This window comes from Pongo pygmaeus, chromosome 13, assembly GCF_028885625.2.
Source record: "Pongo pygmaeus isolate AG05252 chromosome 13, NHGRI_mPonPyg2-v2.0_pri, whole genome shotgun sequence".
In the NCBI taxonomy this organism is placed as follows: domain Eukaryota; kingdom Metazoa; phylum Chordata; class Mammalia; order Primates; family Hominidae; genus Pongo; species Pongo pygmaeus.
In genome coordinates, this window is record NC_072386.2 from 58,315,478 (window position 1) to 58,334,339 (window position 18,862).

The 18,862-nt window shown below is 43.1% G+C and overlaps 1 protein-coding gene across 7 annotated transcripts in view; it reads left to right on the forward strand.

The window, feature by feature from the left end:
- Nucleotides 1-18,862, forward strand: part of PIP5K1B (phosphatidylinositol-4-phosphate 5-kinase type 1 beta) — a 375,712-nt gene that overhangs the window by 60,319 nt on the left and 296,531 nt on the right. For 2 of the 7 annotated variants that reach the window (XM_054501561.2, XM_063649590.1), the window contains exons 1-2: nucleotides 4,303-4,529; nucleotides 4,836-4,989. The exons of 3 other annotated variants lie outside the window; for them this stretch is intronic. The gene's annotated coding sequence lies outside the window, so the exon portion shown is untranslated. Of the gene's footprint in view, nucleotides 1-3,989; nucleotides 4,530-4,835; nucleotides 4,990-18,862 lie in introns of those variants that run through there. 2 more of the 7 variants (XM_054501560.1, XM_054501562.1) reach the window with 1 other exon arrangement.

Genomic DNA, 18,862 nt, shown 5'->3' on the forward strand with positions numbered 1-18,862 from the left:
GGCAATGTGGCAGGAGGATGGTCCCTAGAGATTTGGGAAGGATGCCGGCTCTACTTCTCTACTCTTCAATGTCAATGAATGCAATGCATGCCTTTCATCTGGATTCCTGTTTTTTTCTCATTGGAGAAAAAGTAAAGGACAGATGAACAGGTGGAAATATCCATAGCTCACCAATGTTCCTCAAGTTCCCTCTGAATATTTATTGGACTTCAGTTGCTCTTGAGACATCACCAAAAAAAAAAAAAAAAGTGCTAAATGTGCATTAGCAACTTAGAGAAATGCAACCTCCGGCATTTCATAGAAAGGTCCAGAAAGAATGTGTAACTGGTTCAAAGTGGCGTAGCTAAGAAGTATATATCGATGATCTGATGTGGTGTCACAAAGCACCCAAATACGTAGTGGATGAAGTAGTCTTCAAAAAATGGCTGCTATCAGCTCTTTTATTCCTGAACATACACAGTACCCCTCAAGTCAGAAGGCAGAGTCTATTTCCCCTCCTCTTGAATCTGACTGGCCTTGTGACTTGCTTTGACCAATAGATTGAAGCAGAAATAACATTCTAGAACTTCCAAACTCAACCCTTAAGAGAAGTGGCAGTTTCTATTCCTCCCTCTTGGAAGCAAGATGCCATAGAAGAAGTCTAACCACCTTGCTGGGAGGAAGTCCAAGCCAGCTGGATGGACAGAGAAGAGGTCATGTGGAGGAGAATTGAGGTGCCTGATATGTGAATAAGGCCTTCTTGAACCTTCCAATTCAGCCCAGCTGCCAGTGGCCAGTTGAATGCCATCAAATGAGTGACCCAGGCCAGGCACAGTGGCTCATACCTGTAATACCAGCACTTTAGGGGTTGAGGTGGGAAGGCTGCTTGAGCTAGGAGTTTGAGACCATCCTGGGCAACACAGTGAGACCTTATCTCCACACTAAAAAATAAAAACAATTAGGTAGGCGTTGGGGTGCATGCCTGTGGTCCCAGCTACTTGGGAGGCGGAGGTGGGAAGATTGCTTGAGTCCAGGAGATCAAGGCTGCAGTAAACTATAATCATGCCATTGCACTCTAGCCTGTTCCAGCCTGTGTGACACAGCAAGACCCTGTCTCAAAAGCAAACAAACAAACAACAACCAACAACAAAAACAAACAAAAAGACCATGAATGACCTTAGGCAATACTCAGCTAGGCTTAGCTGACCCACTGAATCATGAAAAATAGTAAATGACTGATGATTTTGGCAACTAAGTTTTGGGATCGTTTGTTAAGCAGCAATCAATATCTGAAACAGTGGCTTTAAACAGCAACCATTTATTGTTTCTCATGAATCTATGAGTTGGTAGGGTGGTTCTGGTGATCTGGACCAAGCCTAGCCAATCTCATTCAGACTTGCTTGTGCCTCTGCAGTCAAGTGAGGGCTGACTGGTCAAGGATGCCTCAGCTGTTATGACTCAGCTCTGCTCTACGGGGTCTTTCATCTTCCAGCAGGCTTATTCTGGTGATGTCAGAATTCCAAGACTGGAAAGAGAAATGTGTAAACATTTTTCCAGCATTCATTTACATCAAGCCGGCTACTGTCTTGTTGGCCAAAGTAAATCATATGGTTGAGCCCAGAATAGGAGGGGACTACAAAGTTAGAGGGAAAGACCTTGGAGAAAAAAGGAGGTCATTTGTTGGGGACCACTAATACTATCAAATGTACTATTAGGAACCCATGCATGTTTCTCATAGTTAGAGGAGTATTCAATAGCATTATTAAGTTTTTGGACTGAGGTCAGGAATCAATTGAAAAAATTACATTTAAAATTAAGCAAAATAATTAGATGAACATTTTCTGATTTTTAAATAGGTTTCCAGAATTTCTGGCCAAGTCACTATTGCTCACAATATTGATGTTGTTGTATTATTTCCAATACAGGATGACTTTCCTAAATCCCTGTTGATAGAGTTGGAGATAGAATCAGGAAGAAATACCAGTCTCACACTACATGGTCATTCATTCCATTAATCAATTCACAGTAATAATGCAATCGTAAGGCTCTTGGTAGAGTTCCTTAGAATCCTGCTTCATAAAGTTAGCTCTCTAAATAGCCAGTGGGCAGTCTGGTTTGACACTTCTCTCTGGAAACCTAAGGCTGTTTGCTTTTGGGTTTTACAGAAGTGGCTCAATACCAGGCTCACTAATGGGAAAAGGGTCATGTGTATGGATACATGTATTTGGACATTTATACGTAATGCATGATCACTTTTGATCCACTGTTTGGTTTTACCTGTCTTCATCTCCCCTGCATTACCAGAAACTGACTTTGCACTTTCACTTACCACCACCTCCCTGGGAGGCAAATTCATTTTCCACTCTGGATTTCAGAGCTGAAGTCTGAGAAGCAGGAAAGGAGAGACTGGGATTACCATTCCCAGATCCCAAGCTAGCCTGCTAGTTACAGCGGTATGATGCTGCCCCCTATACAGTGATTCGTACCAGTCAGATGAACGGTTCTTTGATCTGTTCTTCTGTCCTCCACCACTGGTCTATCCACCCCATCTTGAACTTTGTTAATACAATATTTCTGCTAGTTATTGTTCAGGGATTGAGAGTCAGGGAAACTGTGTTCTGGTCCTTGGGTTACTTAATGTCTTGAGACCTTACTTTCCTCATCTGTAAAGCGGGAGGGCTGGACTAGATGTATGTTCCTCCTGCTCTGAGCTGTGAAGCGTCTAGGAGAAAACTAGACCCAAGTCACAGGGTTCTAAGCAAACCATACCTTAGATCTCTCAGTAATGGCCAGCCACATCTGGAAGAAGCAGGCTGGGAAAACAGTTGAAGAATAACAGATATTTGTTTTATTTGTCAATTATGCCTCAGTAAAGCTAAAAAAATAGATATTTCTGTTATCAAGAAATTATTGCACTTGATTCAAGGCTGATATTAAACCATAGCAGACTCACTCAAGGTGGGGGGTGAGAGAAACAAAGAGATTACAAAACTGAAAAGAGGTGTTCATTTGCAGAGAACTAAGGGAGTATCCTTCAAACAGAAATTGGAAGCCAGAGATCTCTGAAGATAAGGATCATGAAATGTTGTTATTCCCCAGACAGAATGTATCCCACGTTTTCCACCGGCGTTGTTTTTGGTAAAGAAGGGTAAGTGGAAGGAAGTGATGAGGCTGAAAAATACCATTTGCTTCAATTCAGCCGGGAAGGATCCGCTACCTTTTGGTTCCTATTAAGTGAATTTAGCTTTAGCTTTCACGATAGCATTTTCCCAAAGGAGTCCTTTAGATCTGACCCCTACCCTCTTCGCAGCTAGACTGACATCAGGTGACGTTGCAAGTGCCCCCAGCCCACTAAGCGCTATCAGTAGGAATTGGCCCTCAGCCCCGTCACAGCGCTTTCCCATGACATCCCCCAGCTTCTCTCTCCTAGGACCTCCTCGCCAGCCTACCCCTACCTGTTGGGTAGGTCTTACTTGCTGAGAACACCTGCTGTCCTTAGAATGGGAGCAACCGACGCCTTGGAATCCTGGCCTGTCCCTTCCTCGTGAAGGGGGCGCCTGCGCTCAAGTGCCGGCTTCGCCGCCTCAGGCAGAGTCTAGCAGGTGGGCGACCAGGCGTAGCTGAGTTCTGTGGCCTGGGGAAAGGGGACGCCCTATCCCCACAGCCCTGTTTCGCAGGGCTTCAAGACGCTGAGAACGGCCGGGAACCCCTGGGCTAGCCCTGGAGTCTTGGAGGCACCGGCCAATTCCAGGGGCCCACCCTAACCTCGCTCTCAGTCTGGGCCAGCGGCGGCGGGACAGGCGCCCGGTCCCCACACACCGGCTGGGACGCCCAGCCCACTGCGGCTGAAGCTCCGGCCGCTGCCGCTCCGGGTGCTGCAAACCGGTCTGGCTTCGCTGCAGGGCTTGCGGGGATGGGGCAAGTGGGTGGAGAGAAAAGGGGAAGAGCCTGGGCGGCCGGCGGGCGGGGCCTGCAGCCTCCCCAGCCGCGGCAGCCACCGCGCAGCCGGCTCTCTCTGCGCCTCGCTCCGACTCCGGCGCGCACCAAGCGGGAACCCGCGCCCGAGCCCGGGGGGCGCCACTGCTGCTCCTCTCGGTCCCCGGTTCCCGGTTCCCGGTCCCCGAACGCGCCGCGGCGAGGCTGCGCCCGGCAGTGGAGCCGCTCGGAGCTGCTGGGCTTTGGCGGCCGCTCGCTGCTCCGTCTGGCCGGAGGACCGGCGGGGAAGGAAGGGGAAAGCGGGGACACACACACTCGCCGCGGCGCGCGCGCACTGCACACTCGTAGCCGCGCGACCCCGCCAAGGCGCGTCCGGAGCGAGTTTGGCCCGGCGGCTCCAGCCCCGGCACCTGCCCGCCCCCGGCGTTGCCCCCGGCCCGGGCCCCGCCCGCCACCCCCTCCGCCCTCCCGCTCCTCCTGCCCCACCCGCTCCTCCCGCCCCTCGCCTGCACTGCTCTCCCTTCGCTGTGGGGAAGCGACAACGTCCCGATAACTTGCAGACTGTGGCGCAACTGGTCTTGGTAGCGGAGGCACCCGAATGCTGCCCGGGTGAGGTAAGTTTCCTGTGCGTCCCCGGCCCCTTCCCACTAGACCCTTCTGAGGGGCTCGCGCTTGGGGGCTCTGCATCTCTGCTGAAACCCGTCGGTCTCTCTACCCTTCCACTTTGCCTGTCTGCGTTGTGCTGGGGGTGACGTGGAGAGGGCGCCCGTGGCCACCGAAGCGGACCTTCGTTCCGCGGGGACCACAGCTGCGCGCTCCCAACGGACACCCACCCGCTCGTCACCCGGATCCCCGGGGCCGCAGTGACACTCGGAGATCACTCTGGGTTCACTTAAATAGGAGTCCTCTCCCCTTTTCAGGGGAACCTGCAGAGTTTGGCAGCGGAAGGAAAGGTCTCCCACCACCCTCCCCCGGTACGAAACAGCGGTGAACTTGTTAGGCGCCCTGGTCTCTCAAGAGGGGCTTGCGAGTTGGTGTTCTGCTCATTTCTGGCGCTGGAGCCGGATTGAACAGGTGCGGTATGGTTCCAGTCTAAATGCAGCAACAGACTTCTGCCTTTCCCAGGCTTTCTCCTCCAGCCTGGTCAACGTGATGCTTCAACATCTGGGGCAGGGGCTGGGAGTGTGGGGGCACTGGGGAGAGGGAGAATGCCCGGGTTTAATTTACTATGCCGGTGCCAGGAGTCGCCAGAACAGAAGACAACAAATGTCTGCTTATCTGGCATCTATGCAGATGAGCGTGTTGTCATTTCTTATCCCCCCCAACCCCCAGCTCTCTTGTCTGGTGCCCAGAGTGGTTGAGTAGAAACCTGTTCCGGAGAAGTTGTTTGGGTAGAGTGATTAATTCTTTCATCGAATCTACTGAAATCAGGGCTCCGAACAAGGCAATCCTAGTTACTCTGATGCTTTTTTAAAGGGAGCGTGTTGCAGACCAGAAATAACACCCACTATCACTACCTCTCTGTGACATTCTCAGATGCAGGAGGCCCTAGCTCTAAGGTGAATGATCCTTAAGGGACCGGTAGGACCTCAGAATGTGTTAATCTCGTGCAAGGAAGAAGCGGTCTCTGTGTCAGTACTTCTGAGTCTTGGTTTGGGGAACCCCTTTTGTCCCTCTAATGAAGCACATTCAGCCAGAGACTTCTCCCCTGTTCTGCGAAGAGACTGAAGCGTTCTGCAGCTGTTGGAGTGGAGAAAGGCGAAAGGATTGGTTTCATTAGGACTCTAATGTGATGAAATAAGGATTGATTTCATTAGGACCTCTAATGTGATGAAGTAGGGTAGTGTTCATGGAAGCTTTGCTAGAGCATTCCCAGCTGAAAGGAGACGCTGGGAAAAAACCTTAATCGGCCAAGTGTAAACCAGTGGAGGTTGAGTGAGTTTCATGTGTGATCTCTGAGCGGAGGGAAACGGTGGTTCTGATATGGTCCTGTGGGCAGAGACTTATGAGGACTGATGAGAAAGCTGGTGAGTTTGAGACTGATGTATGACGACATCTTACCTGAGAAGGAAAACTGTAAAGCACTAAATGATAGAACCACATTACATTTTTGTCCACGTTAAGACTAGAGAGATTTAACAATAACACCTTACATTTGCATCAGTGTCTTGCAATTTGTAAATTCTTTTGAGTGTTCTCACCTAATTCCAAACATTTCTGAGGGAGGCAGGGCAAAGACTATTTACCATGTAAACACAGAAGGAACATGAGGCTCACAGATTCAGAGATTTATCAAGGTAACAAGTGCTGGTATTAGAATCACAGTTAGGTTTTCTGTCATAACCAGGTGCCTGCTCTGTACTTATATAAGGTGGTTTTTTAAATGGCAGAGTTCTTCTGCATTTATTGTGGTTTGCATAGTCTCACTGTAAATTACTGTTTACATTTTACAGATGAGGAAACTGAGGTTTAGACAAGCCGTGGGAGTTTTCCATGCATTTACATCTAATTTAGTGGTATTTACAAGACTGGAACTTGGATCTTCTGATGTCCAGTCCATTGCTTTTTGTATTCTGCCATCATTTCAGTTCTGATAGCAATGAGGACACATCATGGAAACTGCAATACACAAAGGACTGTTAAGCATGCCCCCAGTGACCTGGGTTCTAGTTCTGGGACTACATTTGGCTGTATGACCTGGGCCAAATCATATCACTTCCAAGTCTCAAGTGTCTCACATATAAAATAAAACGTTTGTATGAAATTATGTTTTTTCTTTCCAACTTTAGCATTCTGTGATGTTTACCAATGTGTTTGTAATCCAATGTTATCATTTTCTCTAGAGGAAGGACATCTTTTTACCCTACATCACCTAAGAGACCTAGCTAATTACTCTTTCACCTTTAGTTTATCCCTTCCGACCTTTACTACATACCACTTCATCAAAGGAATGAAACTTAACAAGTGTATTTTAGCTTAGCATCTACAGTATATTGTTTAGTTTACTGTTTGACTTGAAAATATTCCGAGGGGCTGAAGTACTGTAAGGTACATGTCAGGGCTTACTTGAATATTCTAATTGTAAGCTCATAACTTTTTTTTTTTTACCTTTGTGGTTTGCATAAAGTACGTACTCAGTAAATAGCTGTTGAATTAATGAAGGGGGTGAATGAAGTCATTCATAAGGAAGACATATGCTGTAAAACATAGAAAGCATCTTACCATGTAAATTCCCAACACATAAGATAATTTGCCTACAGGCATGTGCCTCCTGAAGCTGGCGGGTACAGAGCCCATTGTTGCTCTCTTTTCTGAATGCATCATATAGGGAAGAGCTTTTCTTTCTCCCTATAGACAATAGACTCATGTCATCTATGTTATGCTCTTTTATTTGCCCCCCCCTTTAGTTGTTAGTAGTACAGGAATGAAAGATACATTCCTAGAAATTGACTTGTCCCATTTTATGAAACGGTATGTCTTGAGATGGAGAAACCAACCATTCTGTTTTTAAAACAGGGTATTGAATACATTTCAGGAGATGCTAATACTGGCTCGTGGTTTCAGAGGGGGAACCTAATTAACAAAACCAACCTAGTTTCTGTTCCTTTTAACAATTTTCTCTTTCTACTCCTCCTCTTTATATACAGACAAGTAGTGTTTTTATGTTTGGAAGAATGATAATAAAGAATATAGTGATCTTAAATATTATTAATGGATCTGCAATTTATATTGGGGATTGATGTATATTTCCTTCTGATAAATAATTTAAATATTAATTAGTTTAGAAGTACTTTTTATGGGTAAGAAAACTAAAACTTAGGTGAATTGACTTACTTGTGATCACAAAGATGATAGCAGGAGGACCAAGATCAATGTGGAATTCTTAAGAAGGTTCATATTCAAGTTTGTCCCAGGAGTTCTATGGTGAAGTTACAGTTTTGACTTTTAGAAATGATAGAGATTAACAGAAAACTTCTGTTTACTATCATTATTAGAGAGTTAGTACATTTGCAAATGGTTTAGCATTTATATGTTTAAGTTTTCTTGCCCAAGCAGGTGCCATTAAAAATAATATGGTTTTTTTTCTCTTTACTTTTTTTTTGTTTTTTGAGTCAAGGTCTCATTCTGTTTCCCAGGCTGGAGTGCAGTGGCCCAACCATGGTTCACTCCAGCCTCAACCTCCCCAGGCTCAGGTAATCCTCCCACCTCGGCTTCCTGAGTAGCTGCAACAACAGGCACACACTACCATGCCTGGTTAATTTTTGTATTTTTGGTAGAGACAGGGTTTCACCATGTTGCGTAGGCTGGTCTGTAACTACTGGATTCAAGCAATCCACATGCATCGGCCTCCCACAGTGCTGGGATTACAGGTGTGAGCCCCTGCACTCGGCCAAAATGTTTGTTTTTATCTATTCACTGTGATTCTTCTGGCTTATATTCATCACCAGACTCAAATAATACTTTGCTCCAATCAGTGCTGGGAGAGAGGAAACTGTTCAAATAGAAACCAAAGTCCTGTAATCCCATGGGAGGCCGAGGTGGGAGAATCACTTGAGCCCAGGAGTTTGAGACCAGCCTGGGCAACATAGCAAGACCCCATCTATACAAAAATAAAAAATTAGCTGGGCATGGTGGCACGTGCCTGTGGTCCCAGCTACTTGGGAGGCTGGAGTGAGAGGATCACTGGAGCCCAGGAGTTGGAGGTTGCAGTGAGCTATGATTGCACCACTGTACTCTAGCCTGGGTGACACAGCGAGGCCTTGTCTCAGAAAAGAAAGGAAAAGAAACACAAACGTATGCTGGTATTCTCAACTTCTCTTCCTGGTATATAAAGCCAGAAGCCAAAGGTAGCCTTGTCATGCAGCTGGTAAAGTCATAAATATGTATACATTCAATTTGCATTTGCATTTTGCTTGTACTTCTGTTAGATGGTGAGTCAGAACATTTAATATCCTGGAAATTTTTTTTTTCCCCTATGGCCAGAGCCTTCAGTAGATTCTGTAAAACATCAAGTCCTAAATGTATTTGTTGCTGAAACATGTTCTCTTTGTATCAAGTGCATTAATGGGAGTTGGAAGGAATCCTTCATTTTTTTTTAGAAGCTGGCCAGTTAGAACTGTACATTATGTAGCTCTACTGTTCATTTGTGGTCTTATCAATAGAGCAGGATGTGTTGCTTTTTGCTGAGTGCCAGAGAACTGGGGTGGGAGGAAACCTAGGCTTCTGTTTTATTTTTTTTCTTTTTAAAAATCAACTTTAAACTTAATTTATTGATGAAATTTTTGTGGTACTGTGTCGTAAACAATCAGCTGCTATTGACAGAGAATTGTATTCAGTCAGGTTCCTTTTAATATATAAGATTAGGTCAGGGAAAACAGGCTTGGTTTTGTACATTCTATTCTCAATTGTATTTACTTCTGTATCGCTTCATCAGAGGTGTATAAAGGAGATGATCACACAGGAAAACACAGGAATCCTGCCCAAACTAGATTACTCTTGGGAAGATTTGAAACAGAGTGATTGGGACAAGATTGCATGTTCAGTAAGCTGACAGTGCCTTGGTATTATCATTTTAAGTTAAAACAAACTAGCACTGGAATGAACAACATGAAGTGTGTGTTCTTGTAGGAAGTTTTCTGTATTGTTTATGAGACTCAATAAACAATGAATATGTAACATGTTTGGATAATTTACATGATGGATGCACAGTAAGTTCTTGAGACTCATTTTCTCTAATATTTTTAGAAAATCAATTGTGAAATTGCAATGAAATATAAAGCATTGAGTGTTTGGTATTGCTCCCGGTTTTAAAATGGGTGTGTATGTCTTTCAGTGGAAGTTCAGGCAAGGGTTGGAATTGTAAGTACTAGGGGCCCAGAGATTATAATTATCTTGAATTGGAGCTAAAGTTCAGACAGGACTGCAGAAAGTTCATTCAGTTTGTAAGAGAAAAGGTGATATTTAAGCCTTCACCATTTAGTCATGCTGAGCAAGGGGTTTGTGGGGGAGGATAAAATTAGAGCGAGCCATAAAAATGTGCTTTCCTTGCCTCATAGACAGACTTAAGACATGCAGTGGATTCAACATGTTTCGTAGTGGGTTTTTAATTTAATATACACTTTTTTTCTTTCTTTTTTAAACCATGCCCATCATTGTGCTCTCTGGATCACTTGATCATATGTTTGGTAATAAAGTAAGGAAACAAAACAGCAACAACAACTAAAAAGCAATGCAACGACCTCCTTGAGGGAGTAGTAAGCACATCATAGGTGTTCAGCAAATATTTGTCAATGGAAAAGGTTAAGCATCATGTTTTATTTATATTTGTATTCTTGGAACTTGGCACTGTGTCTGGCAGATGGTGAGGATTTAATAAGTGTTTACTGAACAATTTATATATCCAAATGAATATCACTCTTCAAAATCTTGGGATGTTCCATAATTATTGTAATGATTCTATTATTTTTCAAACCATTTTAGAAATATTAGGCAGTCTGATAGATACTAATGTTGATAGTTTATAGTAGTCCTTTTTTTAAATCATAAATTATATTTATTCACTAGACTACAACTTTTTTAACCAAAATGCCTAGGAATAATTTTGCATTATTTATCTTCTTTAGGAGAAAAATAAATATTAAATATATTCTGTTTTTATTTGAAAGTATCCAGTAAGCATAGTTTTCAAATGCCCAGAGTGGCTTAATAGTGAGTTTGGTTCAGGGTACGGAGACAAGAATGGACTTTAAGCTTCTCGAAGTTAATCAGCTTAAATATCACCTCCTCCTGGGGACTTTTCTGTTCTTCCAACCTAAGGGAGACCTTCTCCATATGTTTTGTTCACTTGTCACAGGGATACTGATATAGTTTCGATGTTTGTCCCTTCCAAATCTCAGGTTGAAATGTGATTCCTCATGCTAGAGGTGGGGCATGATGGGAAGAGTTTGAGTCATATGGATGGCTTAGTACCCTCCCCGTGGTAATGAGTGAGCTCTTGCTCTGTGAGTTTACATGAGATCTGGTTGTTTCAAAGCGTGTGGCATCTCCTACCCCTCCCTTGCTCCCTCTTTTACATGGACTCCCACTTCACCTTCCGCCATGACTGTAAGCTTCCTGGGGCCCTCTCTCACCAGAGGCAGATGCTGGCACTGTGCCTTATGTACAACTTGCAGAACTGTGAGCCAAAATAAAACCTCTTTTCTTTATGAATTATGCAGCCTTAGGTATTCCTTTATGGCAATGCAAAAACAGATTAACATGGATACTTATTCATTTATGTATTTCACTGGTTTCCCTGTGCCCAAACTCACATTCAACCCAAGATTATAAACTCTTTGAGGGCAGAGGCCATGGTTCATAACACTGTTTTTCTAGTGTTTGGCACATAGTAGGTCCTCAGTAAATATTTAAATGAATACATGAATAAGCCCCATCCATCCTGTCAAGATGAAGTGGGCCATCATTTAGGTTACTCAAGCTGAATCAGACTGAGAGGACAGTGCTTACATGTTAGCTATGGCGGCTCCTTTACAAAGATGACTGAACCCTTTAGGATGAGAAAACACTTGTTTAGGTGATAAATTCTGGCATGATTATTAAGAAAACACTGTCTCTATTTAAAGACTGATTTCTTTCATTTACTTAGAAATGAATAGTAGTGAACAAACAAGAGGAAATTATCAAGCACAAAACAAAACCTTCCTACACTGTTAAAATGGGCTCTAAATATACCTAAATCATAAACATATTCATTCCTAATTAAGACACTTTGGTGTTCATATACAAGGCAATTCCTATGATGCCTCACATAAAGTTGATATTTGAACTGGTATTTATTTGGACATCAGCTACATCAGCAGTCCCAATACCATGGAAGAAGCCAGGGCAGTGACTCTCAAAGTGCGGTCCTTAGACCAACAGAGTCATCACTACCTGAGAATTTGTTAGAAATGCAGATGAGGCCAGGCGCGGTGGCTCACAACTATAATCCCAGCACCTTAGGAGCCCGAGGCAGGTGGATCACCTGAGGTCAGGGGTTTAAGACCAGCCTGGCCAACATGGTGAAACCCCATCTCTACCAAAAATACAAAAATTAGCTGGGCACAGTGGCAGGTGCCTGTAATCCCAGCTACTTGGGAGGCTGAGGCAGGAGAATCGCTTGAACCCGGGATGCAGAGGTTGCAATGAGCCAAGATCGCACCATTGCACTCCAGTCTGGGCAACAAGAGTGAAACTCCGACTTAAAAAAAAAAAAAAAAAAAGAAAAGAAAAGAAAGAAAAGAAATGCAGATGAACTCTATGGATGGAGGACAGGCCTTCAGGTGATTGTGCTGCATACCCAGTATTGCCAGTAAATGGTAAATCTGTTGCTCCAAGTATAAGCCTCCTGAAGTGTTCAGTATTCCCAGGTAAGCCCAGGATGTGTTGAGGGAGTGCTATCTGCCTGCTCCTTCAGAAATATGAGGGGAGAAATGAAAAATTCTCCCTCTGCCAGTCTTGGCTTTTCTCAGAACTGTGTGGATCACAGGAGAGCAAAGTATTGTAAATGGATTGGGTATCTAGGACTTTAGAAACAATATAAGGAAGCTTTTGGTAGTCACAGAGCCTGCCAAGTGATGGGTATTATGGGGTATACAGAAAGTGTTAATATAAACATGGTCCTGGCTGTCAAGGAGGCTGACTGTGCTGAGAGCTTACTCTGTTCCAGGCACTTCTCAAGTGCTGTTTCTTTTCATCACTATGTGCTTCCAAGCTTCAGCATTTCTTCACTGAAGAGAAGGAAATGGAAACCTAGTCAGGTTAGTAGTAACTTGTACCAGAACCAGAACCAGTAAGGGATGGCATGAAGGTTCTAGCCCTGGCTTTTCCGACTATGAAGCCCATACTCTTTTTCTCTGTTTCATGGTGTAGCACCTCAAAGTATAGTTTTGAAATAAGAGTTTTAAAAAGGAGAACATAAGCAAATCTAAAATTTATATCTCCAAACTAAGTCTTTCTCTGAACTCTAGTTTGCATAATTGACATTGCACTTGGATATCCCAAAGGCACCTCAAATTCTATATGTTCAAAACCAGAATCATGATCTGTTTTCTCCACATCTGATACTCCTGCAAGGTTCCCAGCTCTGTGGTGGGCACCGCTAGTCACCAAGTAGCACGATCAGAAACTTGGGAGCCATCCTTGGCTCCACCCTTTGCACACACCACATCTAATCCATCACCAATGTCTATTGATTTTGCTTCCTGAATATCTTTCCCATTCCATCTGCTTCTCATCATTTGTGCGGATTCTATCCTAGCCCAACTTCTTGTCTCTGCAGGACTGAGCCAGAACCTCTCTGGTATCCTGAGTCCACTCTGGGTCTCCTAGAATCCATTACCCATATTGTAACCAGGGCACTTGTGATGGTTGGAGGGCACCTGAGGCTCTGCTGGCCAGATCTCTACCTCCTGCACCCCGCCAAGCCCTCACGGAAGCACAGAAATTCTGGCCCCAGGGCTCTCCACCTCAGTGGCCTTTTGAGCTCTTGGACAGCCTCTGAGGGCTTGTTTTTCTAAGTAGCTTTCTACCCTGATATTTTTGCTCTCCTGGAGTCCAGTCAGAGGCAGGTTCATAACTACAGTCAACTACTTTTAAAGGAACAAGATGGAAACTCCAGTGTAGCTCTAGGGACTTACCCAACCCTACCGCAAATACCAATTTCTTAAGAGTTCTCCGGCAGTTCCCAAGGTGCACTCCACTTACTCCAACAAAGAACCAAAGACTGCTGTACTTCCACAGTTGCTTATACACTGCCCCTGAGTTCCCCCAGGACCCTGCAACATCACATTTGTGGCCACCATAGCAGAGAAATTCACCACCTGTGGTCTAGGAATAAAATCTAAGCCTCTCCCAAAAAGGCACCTGTCTCTGACTGTTGACTGTGGCTTATCCTGGCAGCTTTGAGGAAAAGGCCTGGGTTGCTTTGCATAACTGGCAGGATAGATAAAGAAACATGACTCAAAATCATTCTCTCTGTATTTCCTCGTAACAGCAACCAGTTGACATAGGTGCAGGAAAACTTCCTAACCAAGGGGTGGGGCCTGGGGCTGGGGATGCTGGACAGAGAGAAACACAGGGATCTGCCCCAGACTCTTCAATGGCCTCACTTTGTGCCTGGAGTGAAGATCTGGGTCATTGACATGGTTCCAGGGCTCTGCACGGTCCTGGTCCTGCTGCCACTCCAGTCTCAGATCCACCACTCTACCCCTTGCTGTTTCTGAGCTACACTTGCACCTGCCAGCTTCACACCCTCTGTGCGGCACACTCGTTGCCCCCTTTGGAGTGTTCTCAGCATTGGCCGACCATGCTTCAGGTCAATTCTAAGGTTACTTTTGAAAGGAGGCCTTGGCCACCCGTCCCCAGTCTAGGACAGGACCAGTGGTTCCCTCTCCAGGAGGGCTTCAACAGTATGATTATTTGACTTGTTTCTTCGCCCCCACCAGCTGCTAATCATCGGGGCCCATTGCATCCCCATAGTGTCGGCACATGTAGAATTGTCTTGAGTGAATAAGTAAATGAATACCAATACTTTTACCTTAAAAAAATCCTTTTTGTAAATTCCCACTAAAGAAAGGAAATGCACAGAGATCATGAATGAACCACTTCATATTGCCGATCCTGCCCATGAACTTGATCTTCAGCTTTCATTACCACTGCCTAATTTCACCTGTCATGATCCACATTTCTATAATGGTAGCTGCAGGTATTATCCCCAAGGAAGGTTGCCCCAAAGGCATGATATAAAATATTTCTGGAAGAATACCTGAGATACTAGTGTCTTTGTTTGCCTCTGGGGAGGTGAATTGGCTAGCTGAGGGGCATGGATGGGAGGGGAATTTTCATCCCATACTTATTTGTACCTCTGAATTTGGACCCATATGTGTGGATTACTTATTTTAAAAATTAGAATTGTAAAAGTAAAAGGAAGGAAAGCATAGCAAGAGATGTGAAGGAATGGGAATGATTATTTAGAGGAAAGAAGATGGACATGCAGTTGAAAGGGGGTTGTCCTGAAAAGAACTCCTGTCTTCAAGGATACAGCCAGTTAATCTGACTTGCTCTGCACATCTATGGAGAACTATATGGCGTCAACTTAAAAGGGATGCCATACCATATATCTTGACTTAAAGAGGTTTGCCTGATCTCTCCCATCACAGAATATAACATTTAATCTAAATATAAAGGCTAATAGAACCTAATTATTTAAGAGGGAAGCAGTTGTTAAAGAAGAAGTTAGTTGGAGGCTAAAGCATTCTCCTTGAAGACATACAAGTGCCCAAGAAACATGAAAAAATGCTTATCATCACTAATCACCAGAGAAGTGCAAATCAAAACCACAATGAGATACCATCTCATACCAGTCAGAATGGCTATGATTAAAAAGTCAAAAAATAACATATGCTGGCAAGGTTCAGAGAAAAGGGAGTGCTTATGCGTGATTGGTTGGTTTGCAAATTAGTTCAGCCACTGTGGAAAACAGTTTGGAGATTTCTCAAAGAACTGAAAATAGAATTATCATTCAACCCAGCAATCCCATTACTGGATATATACCCAAAGGAAAATAAATTGTTTTATCAAAAAGACACCTGCACTCACACGTTCATTGCAGTGCTATTCATAATAGCAAAGACAAGGAATCAACCTAGGTGACCATCAATGATGGATTGGATGAAGAAAATGTGGTATATATACACCATGGAATATTATGCAGCCATAAGAAAGAACAAAAACATGTTCTGTAGCAACATGTGTGCACCTGGAGGCCATTATCCTAAGCAAATTAACACAGAAGCAACCAAATACCGCATGTTCTCCCTTATAAGTGTGAGCTAACCATTGGGTACACATGGACATAAAATTGGGAACAGTAGATACTGGGAGCTCCAAAGGGGACAGGGAAGAAGGGAGGTAAGGGTTGAAAAACTACCTATCAGGTGCTGTGTTCACTACTTGGGTGATGGGTTCAATTGAAGCCCAATCCTCAACATCATGCAGTATATCCAGGTAGCAAACCTGCATGTGTAACCCTTGAATCTAAAATCTGAAAAAAAAAATTCTCTTTTATGAACCAGGTATTTTTAGAATAGAATAAGAGACTGGAGGGTAGCATCCTATAAAAACTGATTAATATAAGTTGGCATAACCCAAGCTTGCATTTAATCTTTGCACATAGCTTTTCCAGTTAGTCAAACTTGAACTGTAAATAAGAGAAAAATACCAACTTGTCTTAGGTGGTTCAGGCTGCCGTAACAAAGTGTCAAAAACTGGGTGGTTCATAAACAAAAACAGTTTATTTCTCTTGGTTTGGAGGCTAAGAGTCCAAGATGAGGTGCCAGCATGGTCAGGTTCTGGAGAGGGCTGTCTTCCAGCTTACAGATGGCAAACTTCTTGTAGTACCCTCACGTGACAGAAAGAGGGAGAAAGAGCTTTCTGGGATCTCCTTTATAAGAGCCCGAATCTCACCCTATGACCTAATCACCTCCTAATACCATCATCTTGGGGTTAGGATTTTGATATGAATTTTGAGGGGGACACATTCAGTACCTTGGATAGTCCTTTGTAGCCCAGTCAGTATGCTATAAGAAACACATCCTGTGTTGAAACCTAGTATATACATAGACATATAAATAATAAATATGACAGAAATAAAGGTTTCATGAAACAGTACTTAGCCATACCACATGAAATGTCCTCTGTTATTTTCTGTTGTGTTCCCTCCCAACTCCAACTTCCACCATACAGTGGTCATGAGCCACTGAAATGACTTTACTCCCTACTGAAGGGCAGAAACCTGCAATTTATTTAGAAAGCATGAATGCAATCTGCCATCCCCGTGGCACTGCCTATGATGTGTGTCAGCCTAGAGGTGTGCATTTACTGAGGAGCTGACAGGACTCCACATATAGTGCTCTGTCCACTCCTATGAAACCACAGAAAGTTGTGAGTTTAAAACCCCCTAAAGACTCCCCTTGCAAAGTTTTAATTTATCAAGAAGGCATAGTGAAACTTGGAGAGTAGACATATGATAGAACTTTGAGCCGGACAAAAGTGACTCAGATGGCTGCCTTGTCTGTCATAAAACATATGTAAGCTTCAGTCATCAAACATGGCCTTTAAACTGGGAAATGTCTATATTTTTTCCTATAGTGCTCACCCTAAAGTTCACACTAATTTATTTTAGTAAGAACCTAAATACTGTAAGGAAAACAATCTCTGACTTTAAAAATATGTGAAGAATAATTTGACAGTGTAGTTTTTTTCTTCCTGAAATTCCTTCAGACATTAAGCCTGCTCATTTTCATTGGCCACTCAAGCACAAAATTGAAGGGACTCAAAATAGGGAACCCCTGGCTATGCAGAACCTTTGGGCAGGCTGTTTTACTTCTAGAAAACATTTCCTGATTGCTTGCTCCTTTAACTGCCAGCAATTATTATGACCAAGTTTTGTATAGAAAATTTTCCCAACATTGTCTCATCTGTCCCTGATTCTTTAAAAGATTATACAGAACAGAGTGTATCTTTTATGCTACTGTAAAGTGATAGATTTAGTATTCATTAAAGAATGCAAGGCTCTTTGCCCCTAAACCAAATGGCCCTACTTTGCTGTCTTCTAAAATCTTGTCTGCTTTTTCTTGATAATTTGTTTTTTGGCCCTACCTCTGTGGCTCTCAGCAGTGAGCCCCTTCACTCATTGTTGGCTATTGAAAGTCCATTGTGATTTTGGGAACCAGATAACCATACTGTCTGAAATGTGTTTGCCAGATAGACTCATATTATCCATTGAAACTGAAATTTTAAAAAAGAATCAAAAGTAGTTTTTGAGGGAGGTCTTCAAGAGTTCTATTGGTAAAGCAAGCAAGCTTTAGTTCTTTCTTGTTCGCTTCATTCATAAGCCAATAGCATGTTTTCTTCTGCCCTGTTTTTGGGTTGTTCAGATAAAGTGATACCTTTTCAGGCTGTGGTAGGCATGCTTTCTTTTTTCTTTCTTTTTATAACATATTGATAATGTGTTTACTATATTATGGTCTAAAGCAAGATTTCATAGACTTTTTCGTTTAAGTTAAACATAGTGGCAATTGATGAGTATTTTGATAACAGCTTTATTTGCAATGCTTTATGCCTTTAAAGGTTATAGATTACTGCATTTCTCTTTTCCTTGGAGAAACTGCATAGCAAAGTTCCCCAGATTTTCCTGATTTCCATCTTCCGTTGGAAAACAAGTTCAATATCCACAATAAAACAAGGAAGCTGAATACTGAAAAATTAACTTATTTTTAAGGAGTGATGTGAGCCAGACTGTTCTTAGGTTTACGACTGCATTGTATGGGAACAAAAAGAAGCAATGGTGTCATTGCTGTGGCAAGCTGTATTTAAATGATGCCCTTTTATTTTTTTCAAGATGTGTTGTTTAGACTCAGTTGTGAAGATTATGGAAACTGGAACAAATGGGAAATCAGTCTCTCCTGCTAAGGGTTAAGAGAGAAATACGACTTTTGTTTACATTTGTTTATAGAAAACAGAATGGAAGTTCAGCTTTTAAGATGTATGTACAGTTGGGCTTCATTATTTAGTTTAGCAGTTTCTCAGAAACTGCCTCTCCTACATGACAATTTATAATGCAAACATGATGCATCATTTCATTTTGTGTAAACTTTATAGAACGAATAGTCTTTTCCACATATGTCAAAAGACTTCTGGAAGCATTTTAGAACTGAATGCTAAGTATCCTACACATGTGCCTGGAAGCTTTAGAAATGATCAGCAGCAGCACTTTCTGACCTTACATTTTTGTTTGTTTCTTCATTTGTCCGCCTCCTTACTGAAACGTAAAGTTTCACAAGAGCAGGAACTTTGTTCTGTTTACTACACTATCTCCAGCACCTGGAACAGTGTCCAGCACAAAGAC